We start from the raw sequence: 14356 nt of genomic DNA, 5'->3' as shown, positions 1-14356 counted from the left end.
TTAAGCATCTTATTTTCTGTACTATACTTCTCTCCCTGCAAACTTTTTTTAAAAAATCAATTTTATAGTTGAAGCACAGGGATCTTCTGCTGAAAAAGCTTCTAATCCTAGATCTTATGTTTAGAGTATTCTTCCCTGTATCAGAATCCCCTACTCACTGTTCTTAAACACAGCATCTATTTTTGAGAGAAAAAAAGACAGGAAATAGTCCTTTCTCAGCATTCCTGCATATTTATTTACGGTTCAAAGCAAAAAATAAACAGAGGAAAACTTTATGGCTTTTCTGTTATGAATATATATTTCCTTTAAAGTTCATTTTAACATCCTAGGAAGGGTGTGTTCAAGAAAAGGCCACTAATAATCTTAAATTCAGTTTTAGGAACTTGAGACCACCCCTCCCCCACTAAATCTTGAAGATTTAAGAGATCTTACTCTTCCTTATTTACACCTTCTTTACATCTGTCTATAAAACATTGTCCTGTGAATTTCCAACTGTAATCTCAAGTTCAGTATCTACCAAATAGTGTCCTGCCCCTTCATTCTATCATCTTCAGCCACTTTGTCTTTCTCATTTGATAGGATCAAACCATCATTTGATGCAGTGAATTTCTTTTCCTGAATTCTCTCAATGACAGACCTCACTGTCACTGTATTAAACTGGCCTTTCATCATCATGCTCCTGAGTTCGTTATTGTTCTAATAGCTATTACAAAATCTCAGATGAAATTGCATTATGCCCTTGAATACAGCCACTAAGTGTTTTTTCATTTTAATAAAAATAAAAATTCCATTGCACAGCATGTAAAGTCTTTATTCCAGGCTTTTACATATCCCTGCAGCTCCATCTCCTCCCACATCTTTTTAAATGTTCTGTGTTCCACCATACAGTGGTTTACGAATATGTAGTGATAATAATAATGGAATAATGGAACAACATTTTATTTTTCTGTAGTTTAGCATGTGCTCTTTCTTTCTTCTTGCAAAACTCTTATTTCCACTGCTTTCCTGGAAGAATTCTATTAGTTCTTCAAGATCAGCTGAGATATTCTTTCCTAGTAGAAGTATCTTTGCCTTCCCAATGTAGCAGAAAACAGGATTCTTCCAAATTAACTAGGATAGAATATATGATAATACAAACACTAAGTTCTTTTAAAAAGGATCGGGGGATGGAGGCAGTTTGGATTGGACCACAACCTGCAGTGTTCAAGGGTTACTCACGGCTCTGAGATCAGGAGTGACCGAGGTGGTATTGAGAAGCCTGTGTGTTGCTGGTGATGCCAATCAGGGTTGTCGGTATTCAGGCAAGCACTTTGTGCCCTGTTCACCGCCCAAACTATAAAATTCTACTTCAATCAACAAATCACAACATCCTGTTAATCACCGATTTCTCGGGCAGGCTCAGTAACCTCTCATTTCATCCTTTCCCTGGGATCTTAGAAGTCTATCTCGACTTGGCCCTCCTAATGATGTTGCACTGGGGGGCTCTCCAGGGTCAGGGGAATGAGATCCAGCTTGTTACTGGATTTAGCATATGGATACACCATGGGAAGCTTGCAAAGCTGTCCCAGGTGGGCAGGAAACTCTCAGAAGATTGCCAGTTTCTCCCAGAGGGAGAAGTAGGCTAAAGATATGGCTTCTGAGAGCTTGCTTTTAAATCTCTCTCTGGATGTTGGCCGTTGATGGGATTATACACACCTGGGTTCCTCTGCCAGTACCTTCATGCATGAAGCCTGTCCGAACGTGTGGAGAGGAGCCTCCAGCATGGTTCTAGCTAGGTTCTGGTGGTCTTTGGCCGCCGGGAGCTCTGCTCAGGGTGGGGAGGGAAGCTGGAGCCCATCCCCTCCGAGAGGCCCTGGGGAAGACAGCCAGGCCTTCGGGCAAGAGACTCTCTGCTTTGAAATTCTAGTTAAACATAAATAATAATCTGTAACGGCAATTTGTAATTATTAACAGTTATTGCAAAATACAGGCTTTTATGTTATCTTTTTCATTTAAAAAGCAAAAGGATTATGTTACATTTGCCTAAGAACAAAACCCTCTATCCAAGAATAATGTGTAATTTTTGTTTGTTTTTTGTTTTTCAGTGAAACCCACCAGTTCGGGTGATATTCCCGGCTCTGTGCTTAGGAGTCACCTCTAGTAATTTTTGGGGACCACATGTGGTACTGGGGATTTGAACCAGAGTCAGCTGCAAGGCAAGCACCTTATCCCCTGTACTATCATTATCTCTCAGACCCCTATGCCTTTTCATTGGATTTAGTTTGTGACTCTGAATTAAAGTTTTAAATAGGAAAATATATTATGATTTGTCATGCGATGCTGACATGGAACCTGGGTTGACAATAGGCAAGGCAAGTGCCTTAACCCTTGTGCTCTCTCTCCAGCCCATTCTGCCAACTTACTGACTGGAAATATTATTTTGTTTATCTCCCCCAACTGCATGGCAGAGCCTGGAAAGCTCCCCGTGGCATATTCCATATGCCAAAAACAGTAACAATAACAGGTCTCATTCCCCTGACCCTGAAAAAGCCTCCAATCATTGGAAAAGATGAGTAAGGAGAGGCTGCTAAAATCTCAGGGCTGGGAGGAATAGAGACGTTACTGGCGTCCTCTTGAGTAAATTGATGAACAATGGATGACAGTGATACAGTGAATCTGTCATCATGAGTGTCTTCCTCGTTTATTGAATTATTGTCATGAAAACTGAATTACTAAATATACCTGTATTTAGTATATTTAAGAATATCACAAACAAATTGACTTTCGTTGTCTAATGCTATTTTGTTTGCTTTTCTGAGCACCAGGCAAAATTCTAAGAGGAGAACTATAATTACATTTTATAGATTTTTAATTATTTAGCAATTTAGATTTTATAAATTAAAATTATTTTTCACCTCCACCACACACCCCCAACATATTATCACTGTATCACTGTCATCCCGTTGCTCATCGATTTGCTGGAGCGGGCACCAGTAACGTCTCCATTGTGAGACTTCTTGTTACTGTTTTTGGCATATCAAATACACCACGGGTAGCTTACCAAGCTCTGCCATGCGGGCGAGATACTCTCGGTAGCTTGCTGGGCTCTCCAAGAGGGCCAGAAGAATCAAACCCGGGTTGGCCTCATGCAAGGCAAACGCCCTACTCGATGTGCTATCACTCCAGCCCCCAACATATTACTTACCCTTGTTTTATAGGTAAGCTTACTAACTGCCTAGAAAAGCAAAATTATTGCTTTCTAAAAGTTGGATTGTGGGTGTCTGTGCAACTCAGTAATATAATTGTAGTTTAATGGTAACAACTTTGATATTAACAAAACATTCCACTTGCTTTCAATTTTTTAAATTTCTGATTCTTACACGGATGGCAAAAACATGCAACACAGTAGATAATAATTTAGAAAAAAAGGTGACTAATGAATGTTAGATTACTGGATTTAAGGCACAAGAATGGGCTTGAGGGGCCAGAGTGATAGTAAAATGAGTAGGGTTTTAGGCTTGCATGCCGCCATCCTTGGTTGGACCCCTGGCACATCTCATAGTCCTCCCAATCTGCTAGGAGTAATCCCTGAGCACCTCTGGGGTGTGGCCCAAAAATAAGAACAAGGAAAATAATGGGCTGTTCGATCCTCTGCACCACATGGTTTGGAACAGAATCAGGAGTAGGTAGCCCTGGAGCCTCATAACCGGCAGCTCCCAAACTCCCCAAAGAAGATTTAAAAAAAAAAAACACAAAAAATTTGAACCCGTTTATCTTAGGAAACCAGAACTCTTTAAAAACACAAAGAAAAAGGTGTCAGATATTCCAATTCCATCAATAGTTCTTCCTCTAATTGCACAGAATTTTTAAAATGATTTTTGTTTTCAGAAGCACTGTAGCCGAGTTGTTCAATGATTTGCTCGAGCAGGCACCAGTAATGTCTCCATTGTGAGACTTGTTGTTACTGCTTTGGCATGTGGAATACACCACGCCATGGGCAGCTTTCTAGGCTCTGCCATCTGGGTGGGCGGGATACTCTCGGTAGCTTGCTGGGCTTCCTGAGAGGGACGGAGGAATCGAACCTGGATTGGCCTCGTAAAAGGCAAACGCCCTACCTGCTGTGCTATTGCTTCAAATAATACAGTGATGAAGCATTTCTTTGTTTTTTGTTTGTTTGTTTGGGGACTACACCTGTGATGCTTCTGACTCTACACTCTGGCTGTGCTTGTGGGACCATATGGAGTGCTGGGGATGGAAACAGGTCAGCTGTGAGCAAGGCAAATGCCCTACTTTCTATACTATGACTCTGACCCTGGAATTTCTATTCATACATAAATATATATAATTTTTATATATTATATATAAAACAAAAATACAGTTTTGTCTCCAAAACTCAAAGGCATAAAGGAGTAAGATTTTATTTAAGTTGCTTGAAAAATAACAAAGGTGGAAATATTTTTATTGGTTTTTTTCTCTGTGTAGGATTTCTGAGTCAATCCATAGATATTTGGTGATAATATTTTGAGTTATATTGGCATTTTTTAGATTTTTTAGGAGAAATAAAAATTAAACCAACCAAAGATTAGTTATTCTGGATCATTGAAATGATGTTAATAGTGATATTAATTTTAGTAAAAACAGGAGTTCAAGTTAAGGAAAAGAATAACATGATAAGTTCACTTGTATCACTTGTCATCCCATTGTTCATCGATTTGTTCAAGTGCCAAATGGGCGCCAGTAACATCTCCATTCGTCCTTGTTGCATGCTAGAGTCTTCTTGCTCCAGGAACATGAAGATAAGTTAGTTCTGGATATATATATATATGCATAAATATATATATATATATGCAAACACACATATATACATATATGTTATTTTTCCATTTGAAAGGATGTTGGCACCTCCACGTGATGCTCCAGGTGAACCGACATCTAAGATCTAAAACTTTGTTGATAAGAAATACAGAATTATTTATTATTCATATCAAAGAAGTCATAAGACTGTTGAGGCAGGACCAGACTATTGGGTGAAATGTAAAAAGAATTTATGAACATTCCAGTCTCCTTCAAACACTGAATTTTTTGAAAGGAGGAGAGATACTCTATGAAAACAAATATGGGCAGCTGTGGACACCAGACTGCCTGAGTGAACAGGAGGTGCTAGTTTTATTCCCTTCAGTAAGAAAGAAGCAGAATATTTGATTCAAGGGCTGGGTTTTGGGTACTTTCTCTGGAAAACTCAACCCATTTACCTAGAATTGGAATCTTACACCTTTTTTATCTTATAAAAGATAAAACTTATAAAAGTTGACTATAAAGTCAACTAGAAACTGTCATGATAACCTTTAAAGTGGTACAAATTAAGCCAGAATCCCTGGTCTGAAGTTAGCATTGGGACTATTAGTTTTATTTCGTTTATTAACTCCATGTGGTTAAGGTTCTCAGCTTGTTGGGAGTCAGGAGAACTTGGGGTCCTTCAATTAGCAGTCTGTCTATACATTGCCTTATTTTTCTGGAGATATGTGAAGTTGGGGCCTCTCCATTTCTAAATGCTTGCTTTTTTTTTTTCTAAGCAGGACATGTTTCTGTCCCAGACAAGAAGGAATATTATTGGGCCAAGGAGATATTGGGCTGGAGCACACACGCTTTGCATGCAGGAATTCCAGATTTGATCTGCAAAATTGTATGGTCTTCTGAGCAATGATACTTAGGATGGAGCCAAGAATAACCCTACTGAGTGGCTTGGTATGTTCCAGAAACAAACAAACAAAAAGAATAAATAGGATTGACCAGGGAAATATATAAAGAAAGGGAGAGAGAAATAATTTTAGGAAGTATTTAAGTTTGGGAAAGGAATTGGGAAGTATTTCTTTTCTTTTTGGGTCACACCTGGCGATGCACAGGGGTCACTCCTAGCTCTGCACTCAGGACTTAGCCCAGGGGGTGCTCGAGGGATCATATGGGATGCTGGGAATCGAACCTGGGTCGGCCGTGTGCAAGGAAAATGCCCTATCTGTTGTGCTATTACTCCAGCCCCTGGAATGGGAAGCATTTGCTGTACTGTTGCTATTCTTATTTGTTTTTAAGTACCTAGAAATAACTGTCTTACTATTTCATAGCAGCATTTTATTTATTTTACTTGATGGTACCAGGGATTGAACCCAGGTCTCATGCATGAAAGTCTTGTTCTTGACCAGAAACACATCCCACCCCCCACATCCCAGCATTCAGTATTTAAAGTGTTTGCAGGATTAAAATAATGATTGTTAGACCAGAGAGATAGTACAAGGTTATGGCACTACCCTTGCACAGGGCTGACCCCAGTTCGATCTCCATCACTGCATATGATGCTCAGAGCATCAACAGGACCCCTGAGGACAGAGTCAGAAGTAAGCCCTGACCACGGTCAGTGTGGACCCTCAAATCTAGCCCTGAAGTAAAATCAATTAACTAAACATAACGCATGAAATATGTATGGGTTTCTGATATATCTAAAAGGGAATGCGTCCAGAGCAGCAATACAGCGGATAGGGCACTTGTTCTGCGCCCCCAAGCACCTCTAGGAGTAATTTCTGAGTGCAAAGCCCCTGAGCATTGCCGGTGTAACCCCCAAAAATAAAATAAAATAAAAGATGATCCATAGCTAATACAAATAGCTTTGCTTCAAGTAGATGCACACAGAATTTTTAGAAACTATCAATATTTAATCAAGCTGATCATCAGTAATTTATTTATGTGTATACCTAGATGCTCCTACCTGCATATCAATCCACTCAGTCATCTAATTTTTTTCTTCATATTTGACATCTGTAGTGACTACTTTCTGAGGAGTATACTTAGTACACAAACCAACAGATTTCTCACCTTCAGTCCAGACCAAGGAAATCGGTCATTATTTTTAGTTAAATTTCAATAGCTAGTATATTATATATAACATGATGAGCTCTGAACTAATAGAAAAGTACCCTAATTTTAAAATTATATAGATATGGTTACACACTGAGAAAATTGTAGTGACTTCATATTTAAAACTTCTATAAAAACCCATAAAATGTTGACATTTTAAAAAATTAAGTTCTATTTTTTTATTGAATCACAATGAGACACACAGTTACAAAATTGTTCATAATTGGCTTTTATCATACAATGTTCCAACACCTGTATCTTCACCAGTGTACATTTCCCCCCCCCCCCCCGCCTCTCTCTCTCTCTCTCTCTCTCATTTAAAAAATTCTTTAAAATTCTGCAAGCCAAATTAACTCATTTTAAAATGGCTTCTTCACTGTCCTCTGTTCTTCTTTAGGTAAGAAGATACATTTGGTTAATTAGTATATCCTCAGAATTCATGTCTAGGAGCCGGAGAGATAAAACAGGGGGTAGGGGGCTTGCCTTGTATGCAGTAAATCTGGGTTGGATCCCAGGTGCCATCCCTCCTGCAAAAGTTCATGTCTATAAGGAACTTAGAAGGTTAACTTACTTGGAAATAGTTTCTTTGGAAGTTTAGATGAGTTCATATTTAATTTTCTAGGGTGAGCCTTAGGTCCAAAATAATTAATATTCTTAGAATAAGAAATATTCTAAGATGCATTAGAAACTCATACATCTTTATCTGTATGTCTATTTAATTAATTTTACTTCAGGGTTAGATGTGAGGGTCCACGCTGACAGTGCTCAGGGCTTACTTCTGGCTCTGTGCTCAGGGATCCTGCTTATGTTCAGGATGCAATGATGGGGATTGAACTGGGGTCAGCCCTGTGCAGAGATAGGCACATATATTCAGAGAAATTTATGCTAGGTAACTATGGGGAAATTATGCACAAAACAGAGAATGTCAGGGATTTCTAGAAATCATCAGATGGTTCGAGAGAAGAACAGAATAGATTCTTCCTCTGGTCCCCCAGAAGGAAACAACCCCAGTGTTGTCACAGAAATCCAGTGACAATTTGATTTTTGAATTTTGGCTCCATCCTGTGAGAGAATAAATTTTTATTTCAAACCATACATTATTTGGTAGTATTTTATTACATCAACTCGAGGAAACTAATAAAGTCTACATTTAAGTGCAGCTCATAGTTCAGTTTACATCGAATATTCTGGCAGTGAAATGCTAAGAATTTTCTTTTCTACCAAAAAGACATTATTGATCTGTGAAAATTATTGAACACTGAATTAGTGGGCTTGGGAAAAAGACACTTAAGATCTTCTTATAACTTGTTCCTTTCCTTTACAAATTGCAAAAAATTAAAACTGGTAGAAGTCTATAGTTCAACAAGTCAAAACATTGAGGAGCCCTAAAATTCCAGATAGCAAGTTAATTGTGCTAATTAGCGTCTAAGATGATATTGAGTCAGTTTTTCCCCAATTGAAAACTAAATTAAATTCATGGTTTTGAGCTCATTTAAAATAATTTCCTCAGAGGCCTTTCATATTGTTGCTCATGGAAATCAGATTAGGTACATTGATCACAGCACCACTCTTGGAAGTAATACAAATTCCGTTTCAGATCTCTCAGGCTAGCTTATGGATGTTGTAATAAAAGTATTAACAACACTGTAGTGTTAAATAATATTTTGAAATTAGGCATAGAACGCTTTCCCAATATAATTTATAAATAAATATTTGTGGGGTGTGTGCCTGATCGTGCTCAGAGTTTTGCTAATGTAATTTTTTAAAATTTATGTTTTTGTTTTTAGCCACACCCAGCAATGCTGAGGGGTTGCTCTTGACTCTGTACTCAGGGATCACTCATGGAAGGCTCAAGGAACCGTAAGGGATGCTGGGGCTCGAACCAGGAGTGGCCATGTGCCAGGAAAATGCCCTACTTGCTGTATTGTCACTTTGGCTGGCTAATCACGATCACGATCACGAAATCCTGTTGATGGTCGAGTGGCTCGAGTGGTCTCAGTAACCTCTACATTCGTCCTGTCCCTGAGATTTTAGAAGCCTCTCTCTTCTCGGCCTTCCCAACGATGCTGCATTTGGAGGCTCTTTCAGGGTCACAGGAATGAGATTCAGCTGGTTACTGGCTTTGGCACATGGCATATGGATACATATTGGCTGACTAATGTAATTTATAAATAGACATTTGAGGGAGCTGAGGCCACACCTGGCAGTGTTTAGGGACTACTCTTAGCCCCATGCTCATTGTTTGGAAGACCATTTGATGATGCCAGGAATCAAACCTGGAGCTTCTGCACGAGAAGCATGTACCCAGCCACTGAGCTATCATTGGTATTTTTTAAATTGAATCACCATGACATGCAGCTATACAGCTTTCATGTTTGAGTTTCAGTCATACAATGAGCAGACACCCACCAGGGCACATTCTCCACCACCAATGTCCCCAGTATACCCCCTGCACCTTTCCAACCCTCCCCCTGCCTCCATGGCAGACAATTTCCCCCATACACTCTAAATTGGAATTTTTAAAGGGAAATTTAGGCAAAGAACACACAATATTTGCAGAAATGTTGACTGGCTATAGATCTTATTGGGTTCTGCCTGTGCAAATTATAGTACAGCATTAGAAGCTGAAGCATATTGATCATGGATTGAATGCTATATAAGAGTAAATAACATTAACTGCAACACTGTTCTAATATCTTTCAGACCCTTAATATTTATGAGGGTTATGTCTTCAGACCTCCCAGAAAATATGAATGTCACTCTTGTACAAAATTTATTGGTTGGGAAAATGCCCAATATTGCCTACTGATGCAGTATTAAATGAAGTGATAAATAAGGACACCAAAGCCACACCGAGTTGCAGATACTAGATGATCATTTGACTGGATTTACTAATCTAATCATTGTAAACATCAGTTTCATAGTTGCATGAGATTAACATTTTGCTTTAGTCAAAGGTCATATTATTATTATTATAATGTCTAGGGTCATTCACAAATAGAGCCCAAAGATTACATTTATAAAAATTGATTAAAATTATGATACCTGGAAATATTCAAATTTTCTTACATTTTTGTACTACTCTAAAATAGTATATAATTTAAACTTTAGATTGCTTTTAAAATCCAATGTATGGGGGCTTTGGGGGTAAAAATGAAAAGATGCTTTTTTTTTAATGAATTCAACATTCATTTTAAAAACAGGATTTTCGAAGTGCAGTGAATGTGACACTTTTTCCCTTTATGAGTTAATCAAATTGTTAATCAAAGACAATTACTATCAACATTCATTTGTATACTCTTTTCTATCTAAGAGCTGTGTCAATAATTTGTCACTTTGGTCTAGAAGAAAGAATACTGTTACTCTATTCTATTTATATCTTTAGAAACGACTAGTGTTCATCTGAGGAGTCTAAGTCTTTAGAGCAGTAACTAAAATAACTTGCAAGATTAAAAGTAATTAAGAAAGCCAGGAACATTAAAGCGGTAAGAACTCAATAGTTCTGAACCTGTCAGGTTGTTGTTTTTTTTAACAGAATCACCATGAGATACAGTTACAAAGCTGTTCCTGGTCCAGTTTCAGTCATACAGTGTTCCAACACCCATTCCTCCACCAGTGTACATTTCCCACCATCAATGCACCAACATCTCCTGTTTCCTTTCTCTCACCACCCCCCTTCCCCCCGCCCTCCACACAGCCTGTCTCTATGGCAGGCATGTTTCCACCGCCACTCTGCCTCCCCACCACACATACACACATACCCTCTCTCCTTCTGGGAATTATGGTTTGTACTACAGATACTGAGAGAATATCTTATTGTTCCTTTACCTATTTTCAGGGCTGGAGCCATAGCACAGTGGGTAGGGGGTTTGCCTTGCACGCTGCCAACCCAGGTTCAATTCTTCCGTCTCTCTCAAAAAACCCAGCAACCTACTGAGAGTATCTTGTCCAAATGGCAGAGCCTGGCAAGCTACCCATGGCGTATTCGATATGCCAAAAATAGTAACAAGAAGTCTCACAATGGAGACGTTATTGGTGCCTGCTTGAGCAAATCGATGAGCAACCGGATGACAGTGATGATGATGATGACAGCCTGCAGCTTATCCAGAGTGACCATTTCCAACTATCTTTGTCGTAGTGGTGTGTTCTCTATTCCAACTGCCTTCTCCCCCAGCTCCTGAGGCAGGCTACCAACTGTGGACCAATCCTTTTTGTCCTTGTTTCTAATGTCCTTGGGTATTAGTCTCATATTATTATTATTTTTTATATCCCATAAAATACAGTAAAAGACATATGCATGCCTCTTGGAGAGCCCAGCAAGCTACCGAGTGTATCCTGCTTGCACAGCAGAGCCTGGCAAGCTACCCGTGGCATATTCAATATGCCAAAAACAGTAACAATAGATCTCATTCCCCTGACCCTGAAAGAGCCTCCAGTTGTTGGGAAAGATGAGTAAGGAGAGGCTGCTAAAATCTCAGGGCTGAGTGTAATAGAGACATTATTGGTGCCTGCTCGAATAAATCGATGAACAATGGGATGACAGTGATACAGTGATATCCCATAAAAGATCCCTTCATTCTATGTCTATCCCTCTCCTTCTGACTCAATTCACTCAGCATGATACTCTCCATGTCATCTATTTATAGAGAATTTTATGACTTTGTTTTTCCTAATAGCTGCATAGTATTCCATTGTGTAGATGAACTACAGTTTCTTTAACCAGTCATCTGTTCTCAGGCACTAGGGTTGTTTCCAGATTCTGGTTGTTGTGAATAGTGCTGCAATGAACATAGAAGTGCAGGTGACGTTTCTGCAGTGTGTTTTTGGGCGAGAACTTAAACTATTGAACCAGCTACAGTTTTGGTTGTCTCAATTAAAAAAAATAGTTACCCTGATTTTCAATGCTATCAATGAAAGGATTTCGTTCATATGACATTCCAACACCACGTACCCCGATCAGAGTGTCTGTTTCTTTCCATTATTGTCTCAAGGTTTCCATTTCACACACCTGTCTCTGCAGTTTCCCCTACAATCTGCCCATCACGGTAAATTCAATTCTGTTGATCATGTCACAAATTTTGTTGCTTTCAACCATGTTATTTCCTTACTGTGCTTTTCTATGTCCCACATATATAAATCATGTAATGATCATTCTGTATCTGTCCCTTTCCTGGCTAACTTTACCCAGCATAATACCGACCAGTTTCATCACATAGTGCAAATTGCATGATTTTGTGTTTTCTTATAATGCAACATTTGGGTTCCCATTCATAAAGTGTATCAAAAAAAACCAACAAAACCAAAACCCACTGTTTAGCTTTATTTTCTTTTTATTATTGCTTGGGGGTGGGGAAAGGGGTTTTGGGTTACATTTGGGGGTCCTCAGGCCCACTCCTGGCTTTATGATGAGGCACTCCTGGTGAGCTCGGGTGACATATAGGATGCTGTGGATCCAACACAGGGCTTCCAGGTATAAGGCAAATGCCTTACCCACTGGGATATGGCTCCAATCCCTGTTTTGTTTTCTTTCAAAATAGTTTTCAAGGCCAGGGAGATAGGGAGAGAGCACACACCAGGTATATTTCTGGCCCTGAATTTAATTCTCAGCCCCAGATGACTCACCCACCCAGAACCACAGGGTGAGGTTTGCCCCTGGCTACCCCTGCGGCATTGCATTGCTAAATCTATCTTCACAATAGGTCCTTGCATTAGAATAGAGAAAAGTTTCCAATCTTTGACCTGAGCCAGAGAAGATACTTAAAACAGCTACATAGTGGGAACTGATTACATTATAATGCATTTGAAGCCTTACAAGATCAGATTTGAACAGTAACTTTAACAACTGGTTTTCTAGAAAATTAAATTAAAAAAAAAACAAATGCCTAGGATGCAGTGTTTACTGGTTACTATTTAAATGAAATTACTGAAATGTGTGTTTGGGAATAGAGTCTGGCAATTAGTACATGTGAACCTGTAGGAGTCTGCCAGCATATTGTTAGTTTGATGCTAATAATAACCATTGTAATTAAGAATTAATGAATTCTTACTTATTGGCACAATAACTTGTTAAATGCTTTACATGGTGTGTTTCAGTTCACACAACCACCTAATAAGGTAAGTTAAGTTCTGCTCTATAATCCCCAATTACAGTTTACCTGTGTCTCAGAGAGGTTAAGTAATTTGCTTTTGTTAACAGTTAGGAAGAAGTGGACCAGAGATTCTACTTTAGACAATTTGACTCCAGAGACTACTCACCCAGTAACTATTCTTTTTGGATGAAACAGTAAATTATGTCAAACATCCTTTCATGTTAAATGTATTTTGTATTTAATGAAAATGTGTGAAATTTCTTAAAAATGTTATAGTGATATGAGTGGTCAATTTCCAATCTAAATATTTATTGTGCAACCAATCAAAGTAACCAAGATCATAAGGTAATCTATACAAAAGGAGAATACAGTCAACAATTGATTCATACAATAAAAGTGATACTTTGTCATCTCAAAATCTTGAATATTGTGAAGATTAAAAAAGATTCACAAATATGTTTTTCAAAGAGCAATTCTGTATAATTATATGAACTTTAATATAATAAAAACTCTTAGAGACAAAGAATCTTCTTAATTGATGCTGCAATGTACTAGAACATCAAATGTATGATGTGAATAGTTGAATATTCTATTTGGTTTTCTAACACTGAAAGTTCAGAAAAATGGTAATTTTTTATTAGGGTGGGAGAAATAGTTTAGGAGATTATGTAATTGCCTTATATACAGCCACCTCTCATTTATTCCTGGCATTGGACATGGTACCCCATCACCAAAGAGTGATACCTGAGCACAGAGCCAGGAGTAAGTCTTTGAGCACCATTGGTTGTGGCCCCCAAACATACAATATCAAAAAATAACAAACAAGACAAAACTAAACAATAATAAATACTAAACAAACATTAACAAAATAGGAACAATACTATATAAATATACTAAACAATAACAACATCATATTTTATTATCTAAGCATGCATAAAATATAATAGTAAATTGAGATAAGGTTTGGAAGAGAAAAAAATGGAATTAAATAAAAATCTGGGTCATATGAAGATTAGTTAGACTATATAAAATAGAAAATAGTGATGAGTATGACAAGGACCTTAAGTAAAACCTGCTGCTTCACTACTAATTGGTATACACCATTACATCTCCACTGACCGCCAAAGACTTTCTACCACTGTCCTTACATCACTTCTATCCCACTTCTTCCTTTGCAACATCCCAACCATCTTTACATCACTTCTATCCCATTTCTTCCTTTGCAACATCCTCAACTATCTTTCCCACATTGCTGAGAAATCACTGTATCACTGTCATTCCATTGCTCATCAATTTCCTAGAGCAGGCACCAGTAAATATGAATATTTATTTATGAATATTAAATATTTATTAAATTATATTAAATTAAATGTAAATATTGA

Source organism: Sorex araneus, chromosome X, assembly GCF_027595985.1.
Source record: "Sorex araneus isolate mSorAra2 chromosome X, mSorAra2.pri, whole genome shotgun sequence".
NCBI classification, from domain to species: domain Eukaryota; kingdom Metazoa; phylum Chordata; class Mammalia; order Eulipotyphla; family Soricidae; genus Sorex; species Sorex araneus.
Note: the sequence above shows the minus strand (reverse complement) of the source record.